General features: G+C 34.6%; 1 protein-coding gene across 2 annotated transcripts in view; it reads left to right on the top strand.

Moving 5' to 3' along the window:
- The window catches only part of FMN2 (formin 2), a 269,775-nt gene that overhangs the window by 180,710 nt on the left and 75,395 nt on the right, over positions 1-13,670 (top strand). The window lies entirely within an intron of this gene.

The following is a 13,670-nucleotide window of genomic DNA, read 5'->3' as shown; positions in this document are numbered from 1 at the left end:
TCAAAATATGGCATCCAAAAACAAAATATATTGATGTTTTTCAGATCTTCAAAAGATTATATGCTGTGTTTTATAAGATGTATAAATTCCTCTGGATACTTAACATCATTTTTTTCCAAGGAGCCTAGAAGGGATAAATGGTGATGGAAAAAAATTAAATTAAAAAAAAAACACTTTACGAATATTATCTCATTGCCTTTTCCTATATTCCTTTGAGTTAAGCAGGGATGAAAAATTTCAGGAGATATTAAAGAAACAATTTGTATAAAGAGAAGAAATCTATTAAAAGTCTGACTATTTGAAATCTTTGAAACTTACAATTATTTCCATGCATTCACTGCTCAGAACATTTTATTGTTGAGTGTTCCATCTCGTCCGTAGGTCAGGTTTGTGTCAGGCAGTGCTTTGGGACAATTCTTGCTCTTCAGGAATTCCTGTAGAGCCTGACGTGGCATGAGACGGAGGCCAAGTGCCACTTTGTCCTCTGTTAGGCTACGGCTTTTATAGGTTGGTCAAGTGTCATTAATGATATTTTAAATGAATGAGACATGCTGGAATATAATTAAACGTTAAGTACAGCTCTTTTTTTTAGATGGGACAACACTATTTAATCATTGAATATAATGAAGATTGAAACAGAACCTGAAACATAATATGAAATAGATTCATAAATCAAAGCGGTTGTCATTTCCAAATTTTCAGGTCCTCATGACTTCGAGTGGAAAATCTACTCACTGATTCCTAAACAGTCCTTTGACTGAACTCACATTCCTGTAGTAACATATCAGAGGACCCGTAAGCTCACCCCACTCTTAACGGTGAATAAAAATGAGTCTTGCTTTTTCCATTCAGTGTGGTTTTAGGATCAAAAACATGTAATTTTAGAAAACTATGTAGGTGAAAAAACTGAATTTTTTTTGTTTGTGGGAAGAAAGGAGCCCTTATTTCTATGACTCATTAAAAGAGAAGTCAAACAATTTGCTGAATTTCATATCTGAAATGTTGATGAGTGAAACCCTTACAGTTCACATTATATCTGGTTCATTATATAATATTAAATCTGGTTTATATCATATCTGGCTTATTACATAATGTTCTGCATCTGTAATTTGGAGATCAGGCATTGAAATTTCCTTTCTACCTTAGTCATTCTTTGAATGAATAGCAAAGTTATATTTTGAAACCCAGATGGAATTTCTAGATGGAGGATTGGACATCGTATAAGAAACATGATTATCGAGTAGATGTGGTGACCTAGGAAGATAAGAAAAATAGACCCAGGGGCGGAATTCCAGAGCAGGGGAGCAGTTACAGGGTGGACGGAGACGTCCCTACAGGGGCTGATATTTAAATTAGTCAGAGGGAAACCAAGGGAGGCTGTTGCAATGGCAGCCAGAGTCAGGAAGAGTTTCGGAAATGAGGGAATCATCATAGTGGTACCGTTTATGGATGGAACATTTCTGGGGGGCTGGCAAGAGCAAAAGTCAATTTTGTGAGTTTTTAACATTTAAGAACAGTGAGGAAGTGGAAGGGCACAAGCCTGCCACAATTTTAGAAGTTATTGTGGGACAACTGTAACTGATGCGCAAGTGTTTAACTGTGTAATTGATGTCACTGAAGTATAGCTCTAAGTTATGCCAACATAGGTGATGATTTTACTTTTGTGCATGTGTTGTGAAGAAAATGAATAGGTTACCTCTAGATGGTGGTTGAGCATTTATTTGTAGTTTGTGTTCAATTTTCTTTTGTGCTTTTTTTTTAAAGTTGTTGAATATAGGAGGTGAGAAAGATGAGATAAACAAGGCCACAAGGGAACATAGGCTTTGTTCATGCATCTCTCAAAACTTGGCACGCTCCTTACTTTGCCTCTTTCTCTTTGAATCCAAGTTGCACTTTGGGCAAAGTGTGCATGTGAAATCACATGGCTGTGCTATCAAGGACGTTAGATGTAGCAGACCGCCTCTGTGCATGCGCCTGTGTACGTTGAGGTTGCAAGGAAAGAAGTAGGACCTCTCTTTCTCTATTGTTAGCTTTCACAGGCTTTTTACTCATTTGACATATTTCAATAAGTGTACTTTTTAAAACTACAGCTTAAGCTTTTTTTTTTTTTTTTTTGGCTTGAATGGCAAATTTTGAAGAAAGATCAAGGTAGTTTCTTCACTCCATGCTATTAAATGAAGTCAAGTCCCTATTGTGATTTCATAAATCGGAAATGGCTAATAAGACTTTCATTAGCCTCACTCCCCATACCTTTACCGCCATTTTTTGTAAAGATTTCTTCCTTAAATGAAGTTTAGTCAATTATAGTTGAACTAGAGGAATAGAACCAAGAAGAAATGCAGAAATATGCAATCACATGCATATAATTAAAAGGGTGTGGAAACCTCAGCTCTTAAATATTCAGCCTTTAGTATCAGAACTTCTGGGCTTGAGAATGAAGAGATGCTGAAAGCAGGGGTATCAACTGTACCAGAGATGAGGAGTCTGCTCAGACCTCCTCTACCAGACACGGTACCTGAGGAGCCCTGTGAGCTTCGGACCAGATTCGGAGGGAGCATGTTTGGTGCTTTACTTTTTCCTTTCTGAAAATATCATGACAAGTTCTTTTAGTGGTGATGAAAAATAAGGTAAATTTGATTTTTCAAAGTAATCTTTCATTGACCATTTAAAATTGAAAAAAAAAAACCCATAGTTGTCTGTTAAGCAAATAATGGTTTACTTGTTATCAGCATGATAGCAATAATGACCATATTAAGCGGTAATAAAGAGTTAGCCAAAGCTCTTTTATACTCTGCATGATTTTAGTTTCACGAATCTTTAGGACAATCTGAGCAGCCACTGTTGTCCTATTTTACAATAAGGAAACAGAGGCTCAGAGTGTTCAGTATTTGACTACAATTACATGGTAGATGGCAAAATCATGTTGGAACTGAGACTTTCCATAAGAGGTTGGAGCTATATTTTATTTTAATTTAAAAATTATTCAAATATAGTTAGGGACGCCAAGAGGTGGTGAATAAGGCAATGTGTAATGTCAGGTGGTCAAAGCCATAATGCAGATGTGAAACCCATGTAGATATTCAATTAAACTCAAGTCACCGATAACAGAACAGTAAAATGGGAATACTTTTGTATTCTTGCAATACACCTGCTGCCAGACAGACATACTGATACATGATGATTCCACTTTGGATTCCTGTCACTCGTAACATTCCAGAAGTGTGTATTTGAAGCGATTCTTTTGTATCACCACTTCTATAGCACCGATTCTGTTGGAGAGTTACGTTTCCAACAGCTGCAGCCATTCATTCTGTAAGGGCTGATGAGAAATGATCTCAGACCTCTGAGGAGTGACCGGGATGGATTACCCATGAGCATCGCCAACCTCCTGCATATTTCTACTTGGATGTCCCCACTGACACCTCCTCCTGTACATTCTGTGTGTGCTCCATGCTGGATCATAGGTGCATGAATGGGTGTTCACACACATGGCTGCCTAAGAAAGAGACTTTGGCCTCTTTGTTTATTTTTTAATGAATGAGTGAAAAAATAATATTTAAATAATACATCTGTTGTAAAATTCAGGTATATAATGGGATGGAAGTCTGCCTAGTATTATTTTTCTCTATTTTAACTCCATTTATATTTCATTTCTATCCTTCCAGAGATAATTTGTGCATATGAGCATATTAATATGCATATATAAATTTGTATTTTTATATATATATTGCTAGAGAATAGAGCCTCTAAGTGTTGCCTTTGCTCATTTTGTTTCTATTATGAAATATTTTACATTTATGTATTTTATATATAACATACCAAATATTTGATAAAATGTAAAATAATATATAAAATTATTTTTATGTGTGTAACATAAATTTATATGTACACAACATATAAGTTTGTACGTTTTATAATCATTTTATGTATAACACAAAAATAAATATATTTTATTATCCTTGATATTCTCCTTGTTCGCTGTAACTGTGTTCTGCAAGGTGCCGCAAACATTGAGTTAGTGAATATTGAAGCATTGCCCCTCGGAGCGAATACAGGGTCAGGTTTCTTCAGATCTCTGGTCAGGTTTTGGTTTCATCCTTTGGTCAATATGCTACCTTGTTTTATGCGTGTTCATGTTTGAAGATGCCTCACTTGGTCTCTATTGTTGACTCGTTCCGCGTAACGGGCTGTAACACAGCCGGCAGCCCTGTAACTCGCGCGTGCACGGAGGTCCCCCCGCGCGCATCTTCCCCGTGAAGCGCTCACACTCTTGTTCTTCCGGACGCTGGACAGTGCTGCGTCCAGCCATTTTGGAAATGGAAATTACCCAAAACAGCCCAAAGATGGTAAAGAGTGGGTCACAATAGGCTGTGAAAGGGACGCTTAGTTACGCTATGGAGCTGCAGTAAGACGTAGAGCCGAGCCTCGCTGGCTCCCGCTGGCAGAGCGTTTGTCAGGCGACTGGGGTTCTCCCCTGGCCGCACGTGTGCGTGACAACGGCAAAAGCACTGTTAAGTACTGATTTTGGAGTTAAAGTAAATTCTCGTAAGTGGGCAAATTCAGAAGTGCAGAACTCATGAATAATGAGGATCAAATGTGTACTTGAAAGACATATGTATGTTGTATACAAAATCAATACGGTTATATATGTGTGTAGATACTATAACCTAAATGAGATCTAAAGAATATAATGAATAGCCCCATACACGCCGCTCCAGGAATAGAACTTGATCAGTATGTCCACCTCTTCTGTTCATCCTTCCTAAATTGTGTCCCTTCGTTCTCCTCAGACATGACCACTACTCTGAATTTCAAATTTATCATTCTCACACTTTCTTTCCTTTAAAAACAATTTATTTTATCCATTGCTTCACCCCCTCTTTGCAACCATCACTTGTTCTCTGTATCTGTGGTTCTGCTTCTGTTTTTCTTATTTGTCTTGTTGTGTTTTATGATTTCTACATATAAGTACAATCATATGGTATTTTTGTCTGACTTATTTTACTTAGCATAACACACATAGTCACAGAATGCAAGATGTCTTTCTTTTACTGCTGAGTAATATATATGTACATATATGTATATATGTATGTAAGTATGTATATATGTATGTAACATTCCAATATCTATATATATATTCACATTCTTTTTATCCATTTATTATCAGTGGACACCTAGGTTGTTTCCATATCTTGGCTATTGTTAATAATGCAATTAATACATAGATGAGTATATCTTTTCTAATTAGTGTTTTTGCTTTCTTCCAATAAATACCCAAACTGAAATTTCTGGGTTACATGGCCACTCGATTTTGAATTTTTTGAGGAACGTCCTCACTGTTTTCCACAGTGGCTGCACTAATTTACAGTCCCTCTAGGGGTATAGGGGGGCACCCTCACCTTTGCATCCTCACCAGCACGTGCTATTTGCTGATGTACGGATGACGGTTGTTCCGACAGGTATGAAGTGACTTCTCATTGTGGTTTTGATTTGTGTTTCTCTGATGATTAGTGATGTTGAGCATCTTTTCATATGCTTGTTGAACATCTGTATATCCTCTGCAGAAATGTTCTTTCAGGTCCTTTGCACATTTTTTAATTGGAGCATTGGTTTTTCATGTTAAGTTGTATGAGTGCCTTAAATATTTTGGATATTAACCCTTTATCAAGTATATTATTTGTGAGTATCTTTTTCCATTCAGTAGGTTGTCTTTTTGTTTTGCTCATGCTTTACTTTACTGTGAAAAATATTTTAAGTTTTATGTAGTCCCATTTGTTTATTTTTCTTTTGTTTCCTTTGCCCAAGGAGGCATCCAAAAAATATTACTAAGAGTGATTTCAAAGTGTTTACTGCTTATGTTTACTTCTAGAAGTTTCATAGTTTTGGGCCTTACATTTAAATTTTTAATTAATTTTGAATTTATTCTTGTATGTAGTGTAAGAAAATGGTCTAGTTTCATTTTTTGCATGTATCTGTCCAGTTTTCCCAACACCATTTATTGAAGAAACAATTTTTACCCCATTGTATACTCTAGTCTCCTTTGTTATAAATGGATTGACCATCTAAGCATGGAATTATTTCTTGCCTCTCTGTTCTATTCCATTGATCGAGATATCTGTTTTTATGCCAGCCACACACTGTTTTAATTATTGTAGCTTTGTTGTATGGTTTGAAATTTGGACATGTGATAACTCCTAATTAGTTCTTTCTCAAGATTTCTTTGCCATTGCAGGATCTGTTGTGGTTCCATTCAGATTTCAGGATTTGTTGTTTTAGTTCTGAGAAGAATGCCATGAGTACTTTAATAGGGATTGTTTTGACCTGTATAATGTCTTAGGTAGTATGAACATTTTAACAATATTCATCTTTTCAAACCATAAACATTATATAACCTTCCACTTATTTGTATTTTTTTCAGTTTCTTTCTTATTGCCTTATAGTTTGCAGAGTACAGATCTTTTACTTCCTTGGCTAAATTCATTCCTAGATATTTTATACTTTTGCTGCAATTTTAAATTGATTTCTTAATTTCTCCTTCTGATCATTCGTTATTGGTGTATAGAAATACAACATATTTCTGAATATTGATTTTGTATCCTTCAACTTTACTGAATTCATTTATTAGTTCTAATAGATGTTTGATGGAGTCTTTAGGGTTTTCTATACATAGTATCTGCCATTTGCAAATAAAGTTTTATTTCTTTTTTTCCAGTTTGATGCTTTTTATTTCTTTTTCTTGTATGATTGGTAAGACTTCTAACACTATCTGGAATAAAAGTAGTGGAAGTAGGCATCCTTGTCTTGCTTCTTATCTTAGAGGAAAAGCTTTCAGCTTTTCACTATTAAGCATGATATTAGCTGTGGGTTCGTTATAAATAGACTTTATTTGTTTGAGGTATGTTTCTTCTATACCCACTTTGTAAAAAGATGTTGAATTTTGTCAAATGCATTTTCTGCATCTGTTAAGATGGTGATATGACTTTTGTACTTTTTTTGTTAATGTAATTGATTTATGGGTATTGAACTGTCCTTGCATCCCTGGGATAAATCTCATTTGATCACTTAATATATTGTTCTGGTTTGCTAATATTTTGCTGAGAAAGTTTACATCAATGTTCATTAAAAATATGAACTTGTACTGTCTTTTCTTGTACTATTTTTGTCTGATTTTGGTATTAGTGTAAATAGTGTCTTTATAGAGTAAGTTCAAAAGCATTTCTTTCTCTTTGATTTTTTGAAATAGTTTAAGAACCATACGCATTAATTCTTTAAATGTTTGGTAGAATTCACTTGTTAAGCTCTCTGGTCCTGGAGTTTTGTTTGTTCGGAGTTTTTTGGTTGCTGCTTTAATCTCCTTGCTAGTAATTTTTCTTTCCTCCTGGTTCAGTCTTGGAAGGTTATATGCTTCTCGAAATTTATCCATTTCTTCTAGATTCTCAAATTTGTTGTTACATAATTGTTCATAGTATTCTTTAATGATTCTTTGTATTTCCATAGTGTTGGTTGTAACCTCTCTTCTTTCATTTATGACTTTATTTATCTGGGCTCTCTTTTCTTCTTGATGAGTTTGGCTAAAGGTTTGTCAATTTTGTTATCTTTTCAAAAAACCAGCTCTTATTTTCATTGAACATTTTTTGTTTTTTAAATTTCTATTTTATCTATTTCCTCTCTGATCTTTATACTTTCTTTATAGTTTTGCCAAAAATATAAATTGTAAACATTTTATTAGTTTTGCAAGTTTATGAACTTCATATAAGTGGAATTGTAACTGAACTCTTCTGTGACTTGCTTTTATCTCCATTGAACATTGTTCTTGAGATTCTTTCATGTTTGTGCATGTCTGTATTTTGTTAATATTGACTTCATTGTAGGTATATACCACACCACAATTTATTTCTCCTATTTTTCCCTTTTTTAGCTAAAAGGAAAAATGCTTTACTCCTTGTATACATACATATTCTCTTTTTATGATACAAACCTAAGAGAACAAAGATTTGCTGGATCATCGGGTTTATGAATCTTTTGCCTCAAGGTAAAGCCAAATTGTTTAATAGTGACTATTTCCAAGCTACACTTACACCAATAGAATTTCAATGTGTCAAATTCTTGACAACAATTGCTTCTTAGATTGGCTATATCTATTATTTAAAATGTATTCCAAAAAAACAAAAACAAAACCCAATAAACTGTGAGCATAAAGAAAAAAATAAAATGGTACTCCATTATGGTTTTAATAGGCATTTTTCTGATTATTTATGGAAACTGGTATATTTTCCTATGTTTGTAGTCGTTTCCTTTTCTATGAACTATCTTTTGAGTCTTTGGATTGTTTTCTGTTGATTTGTCTTTTACTTATTGAAAAATTAAGAATTTTTATATGTTCAAGATATTAAAACATAGTTAAATTATTACAAACACTTCTCCCACTTTGGACATTGTCTTTTCATTTTTCTTATATTGATAACTGATAAATAGAAGTTCTATACTTCTGTGTAGCAAATGATTACCAACTGTATCAACTTTTTTCTTGATGGTAATAAGTTTTGCCTTACTTAAGAAATCTTTTCCTACTCTAAGTTTATAAAGTTGCTGCCCTGTATTTTCCTGTAAAACTATCTTGGTTTTGCTTTTACATCTAATTCTTCAATCTATTAGATTTTTATGTATGTAAATATTTGATTTTTATGTATAGTGTGCAAAAATAAAATTTATTTTTTACATAGATGATGTTGTTTTAGTTTTTAGGTACCATGTAATGAATATGCCATCCTTTGTATTCTGAAATGCAGTGCCATCTTTATCATTTATAATTTTTTAATATATGTGCATGTGGTTTTTGTAGGGTTTTTGCTTTACTTTTTGCTTTGGCCTATTTCCCTTATCTATTCTCAGAACAAAACCTGTCACTGTATTATTTAACATAGCCTCCTAATAAAGTTCTAAAATGTGGTACGATTAAATTCTCGCCCTTTTAGTGGAGTTATGCCTCTTCTTGGTAATTTATTTTTCCATGTCTGATTAATTCTTCTATGTTCTCATTTTAGAATCAAGTTATCAAATTATTCCAAAAATAATAACTACTAGAATTTGGACACAATTACGTAGAGTCTGTGGGTCAGCTGGGGATAACTGGCACTTTTATGATACTGCAGCTTTTTATCTATAAATGTGATAAAGACTGACATTTACTCATGGCTCCTTTAATGTCTGTCTAAAAAATCTTACAAGTTTTTATTAAGGTCTTCAGATAAGTTTTATACTTACACTCCTGAAGACGTTACTTCTTGCTCTAATACATTTTGTGAATTATATTTACTATTACTCTTTGAAGATGTAAAAAATTCAAGTAACCACTGTATAAATCTTTTATATCCTAGAAACTTGCTGAACTCTCTTATTAATAATAGTAGTAATTGGTGGATTTTTAAGAAGTTTTCTCTTTAGGCATCACTGCAAATAATGAGTGTTTTACTTCATAGTTTCTTTCTCCTTCCATTTCTTTATCTGGCTGTATCGCGTGGCTGGTACCTTCAGTATAATGTAAACAGGAAGCACAGGAATGTTTTATTGCAAATGAGCATGATAGGAAGAATAGAAAGAATTATTTTAGCCATGTTTGTAGACGAATTACCACAAACCGATTTTTAGATTTCCTTCTTACTCAATTTCCCCTCTCTATTATTTTTAAAATTATATTCTGTATCTTTTTTCTTTTAATACATGCCTTTGGTATCTTACCACAATTCTTTAATAGTAAAAGGTTGAAAACACTAGAAGCCTTTAGAAGCCTTTAACTCTGACCTCACCTACTTACAGCATATGCCATCCTTTTCCAGTGTTTTAAAATTATTGTACATTTTTAATAACCATTGCCAGTTTCTTTGCTCACTATACCTTTATCTTACACCTTCCTTCTGAGGTATTTTTTTTTTCTTTCTGCAGCACACTCCTTAAAAGTTCCTTGGTGTGAGACTCCAGATTAAAAATGCCCTTTTTATGTTTGTGTGGAAATATACATCACACTTGTTTTGGGGAGATAGGTTTGCTTATTATAAATCTTGGGTTTTAAGTAAATTCCTTTCAGCAGCCTGGAAGCCTTGGGCCCTTACCTTCCTTTACTGCCTTTGGCAACTCTGCTTTGCTCCCATTTTTGTTTCATTTCTAAACTAAATTTCTCGCAGACTATTTTATGTTTTTCTATTTCTATTTCTATTATTTGTTTTGGCTCAACATCAGAGGGCACTGCCAACCAGGAACTATTTTAAAATTAATTCTTGCCTTGGGTTTTAGGCTCACTTGTTGTGGACTGAGGCTCAGTGAGGTGCCGTCGTCCGCCCGGGGTGGTGGGTTCCTATGTGAGAGGGTTTCCCCTTTTACCCAGGGCCACAGAGGAGAAGGACACATTTCTTCAGTGTCTCTTCTAGTGGGGTGGCACTTTCCAGTTTTCTCTTCATTAGGGGAGTGTCTCTTTGGGCACCTGGGAGTATTCTATGTCTGCTCAAATTGTCCTATATGGCTTTTCAAAGAGGAGTTTTGGGATGCCTCCTTTTGGAGTCTTGTTCCTGTTTTTACTGCTTCAGAGGATTTTCTTTATTTTCTAGCCAACTCGGTTGTGCATTATGTTTTATTTTATCCAGTACCTTTATGCACTTTGTTGTGAAACTTTTTGGTGTCTACTTCTTAGTGTGGTTGAAAATAGAAGCCTCTGTTGGATTTTTCTCAATTACAGTAGCTACGAAGTAATTTTTGTATTAGTACGTTCTTCTTAATGACTTTGTAGTATTCCATTGTAAAAGCGCACCCAAACTTATTTGCTTATTTACTTATAAACCTTCTGTCCTACAACGTTGCTTTTAAAAGAAAAGATTAGCAAGATAAATGTGTACATTTCTCATAGTGCATACTTGCATAGTACATACATTTCTAAATGTTGAATTGTAGGGTCAAAAACAACATTGGCCTTATTCTTGATATCTCTTTATCCCATATACTCCTCCCAAATTCACCTCTCATCTACCTAATCATTACTCACTACTGTGGATTTCCTCAAACATGTCAGCTTCCCTCATTTCGTTCACCCTATCCTAGCCCAAAATAGTCTCTTGCTTTTATTATGCTAATCCTTTCTTTAAAGGTCTCATTTTTCCTTATTAAAGCCCTTCTGTTATAGTACTATCACCAGCAACCCTCACAGTAACCTGCAGTCTTCTGGAAAAGACTGTACTATGTTCAGTATCATGATTGCTAAAGTATATGGATGCTCATTAAAATTTGGATATATTTAAATTACATCTAATATATTTTAAAATATTTCCAGTAACTGAAATATACTTTCAAAGTATATTTTATTGATTTTGCTATTACAGTTGCCCCATTTCTTTCTCCCCTTTATCCTCTGCTCCCTGGTATCCCTCTCCTCTCAAAATCCACCCCCCCTTAGTTCATGTCCGTGGGTCGTACATATAAATTCCCTGCCTTCTCCATTTCCTATATTATTCCTCATCTCCCCCTGTCTATTTGGTACCTACCATTTATGCTTCTTATAAGTACTTCCTATTTGCCCTCCATGTTAGATAATGAACTATTACCTGCATATTTTTCATGACTGAGCCTCCTCTTTCCTTCCTTAAGTCCTGGACACTTGGATAGGGTCCCTCGCAAAAGTGACTACTGACCAAATTGTTCTGTTCTTGTAGCAGAAGCCCAAGTACTTTTCCTAATGGCTGATGTAACACTTTCTGGTTTTCTGAGGAAGTCATCCAGAAGCTGAATTTATGAGTGCCACTTAAAATTCTTTGAAGCTTTTTTTGCTGTTGCTTTTGTTATTTAAGCAAGTCTGGTATAATGGAACGAAAGGGTTCTTTCTGTAGTTATTTAGCAGCTAACGTCGTGTTGATTTAGAAGGAAATATTTAAAAGCTAAGAAATTTAACCATTTAGAATTACAGAGTTTCCTGATTAATGTTTAAAATGTGTCGCTCTACTATGTTCTGCCTGGCAGAGATTCTTACTGGGTATTACTTGGGCCTTAGAACCACTGAAGTCACTAGAATTGACAGAATATGTCTGTGTAGGATCTCTCTCTGATTTCCTGATTCCACTCTGAGGATAAGCAGTACTTGTGAGGCACAGATCTGTGGCAAATAGGGGTACATAAGTATACCTACCCCGCCCTCCATTGTAGATGAATAATATCTTAGTCAGATATTCAGAAAGCATGTTGACCTATGAAGAGAGGTCACCTAGCCCAGTGGCAAATGGTCCTATTTTGTGCCAAATCTGATAGATGGAGAGTGGCTTCCCAGAGCCTTGTTTTGAGCATGATTATTAGGACTCGACTGGATTCTTGAATTTTAAAGAGTAATTGCTGATGTCTGCCATGCACTAGGGAAGGTTGAATAGTAGCAAGTATTTTTTCTCCAATATTTTTCCCCTCCATGAGAAATAATTATTATATTTTATATAAGATATATTATATGTAAGTATGAAATAGGTATAAAATTTGAAGAATTTTATTATTATATATTAAAGAAAAATCAACAAAATAACTTTTATGGGAAAAATTTCACTTCATTTGATGTGGTTTTGAAAGCTTTAGTGATAAGGTATTTCAGCTGGGTCAAAGAGGAAAATTACAATACATACCAAATAATTCTTAGCAAATTTATGTACATGTTCTTGTTTAATTAAAGGATGTAGGTTTTTTTGTTTGTTGGTTTTGTTTTTGCTATAACCACCAACCACCAAGCAGATGCTCACTTTCTGTGATTTTCCAATTTCTATCCATTTCTCGATAGGAAGCTGTAGAGGCCCTCGTCGCTCTCCAGTTCTTTTCTCTCTACATTGTCTCTCACATGTCTTCCCACTTTTCCTCAGTGTCCCCTCCGCCCCCCATTATAACAGCATCTGAATTGACGTCTCTGTTCCCTGCAATTCACCTCACAGCTGCAAGGGGGTGCTTCGATGCTTACGCCTTCCTGTAAGAGTCTCTAGGGCTTTCCTAGTGTTGCCAAGTCTTCCACGTCCCTAGTGGTTGGTGTATCAGTTACTGAGCAAAGAGTGTTGAAGTCTACCAATTTCAATTGCTTATTATTTGTTTTTCTGGCAGTTTTGCCTATTGGGGGTTTTGTCTCTTTTTCCTTTCAGTTTTATTAGTTTTTGCTCCATGTGTTTTAAATCTCTGTTTTGGGGAGCACACATATTTAGAATTCTCACATATTCCCATTGAACTTATTTTTTTATATTATGTAAAGTTCCCCTTTTCCCAGATAATGCTGCTTCTTTGAAACTCTAATTACCTTTATTGTGATACGAATGTGTACAGTAGACCTTTATCTATTACTTTACTTTTAACTTAAGTGTGTATCTGTATTTTAAGTGGGTTTCTTTTAAGAGTATGTAGTTAAATCTTACTTTTTCAAAAATCAAATCTGACAAGCTCTGCCCTTTAATTAAAGTGTTTCGATCATTTATACTTAACATAACTATCAGTATGGCTGGACTTAATTCATCATTCTTATATTTGCTTTCTATTTGTCCTGTTTTTCCTTTTTTTATTCTCTGCCTTATGGATTAGTTGAGCTTTTTTTTGAGTAATCCATTTTATTTCTACCACTGTCTTGTAATCTAAACCTTTTTGGTTTATTTTTAGTGGTTTCTCTAGGGTTTACA

This window comes from Pteronotus mesoamericanus, unplaced genomic scaffold (genome assembly GCF_021234165.1).
Source record: "Pteronotus mesoamericanus isolate MK-2021 breed Mesoamerican mustached bat unplaced genomic scaffold, CSHL_Meso_final contig_347, whole genome shotgun sequence".
In the NCBI taxonomy this organism is placed as follows: domain Eukaryota; kingdom Metazoa; phylum Chordata; class Mammalia; order Chiroptera; family Mormoopidae; genus Pteronotus; species Pteronotus mesoamericanus.
Note: the sequence above shows the minus strand (reverse complement) of the source record. Positions and strands in the feature narration are given on the sequence as shown.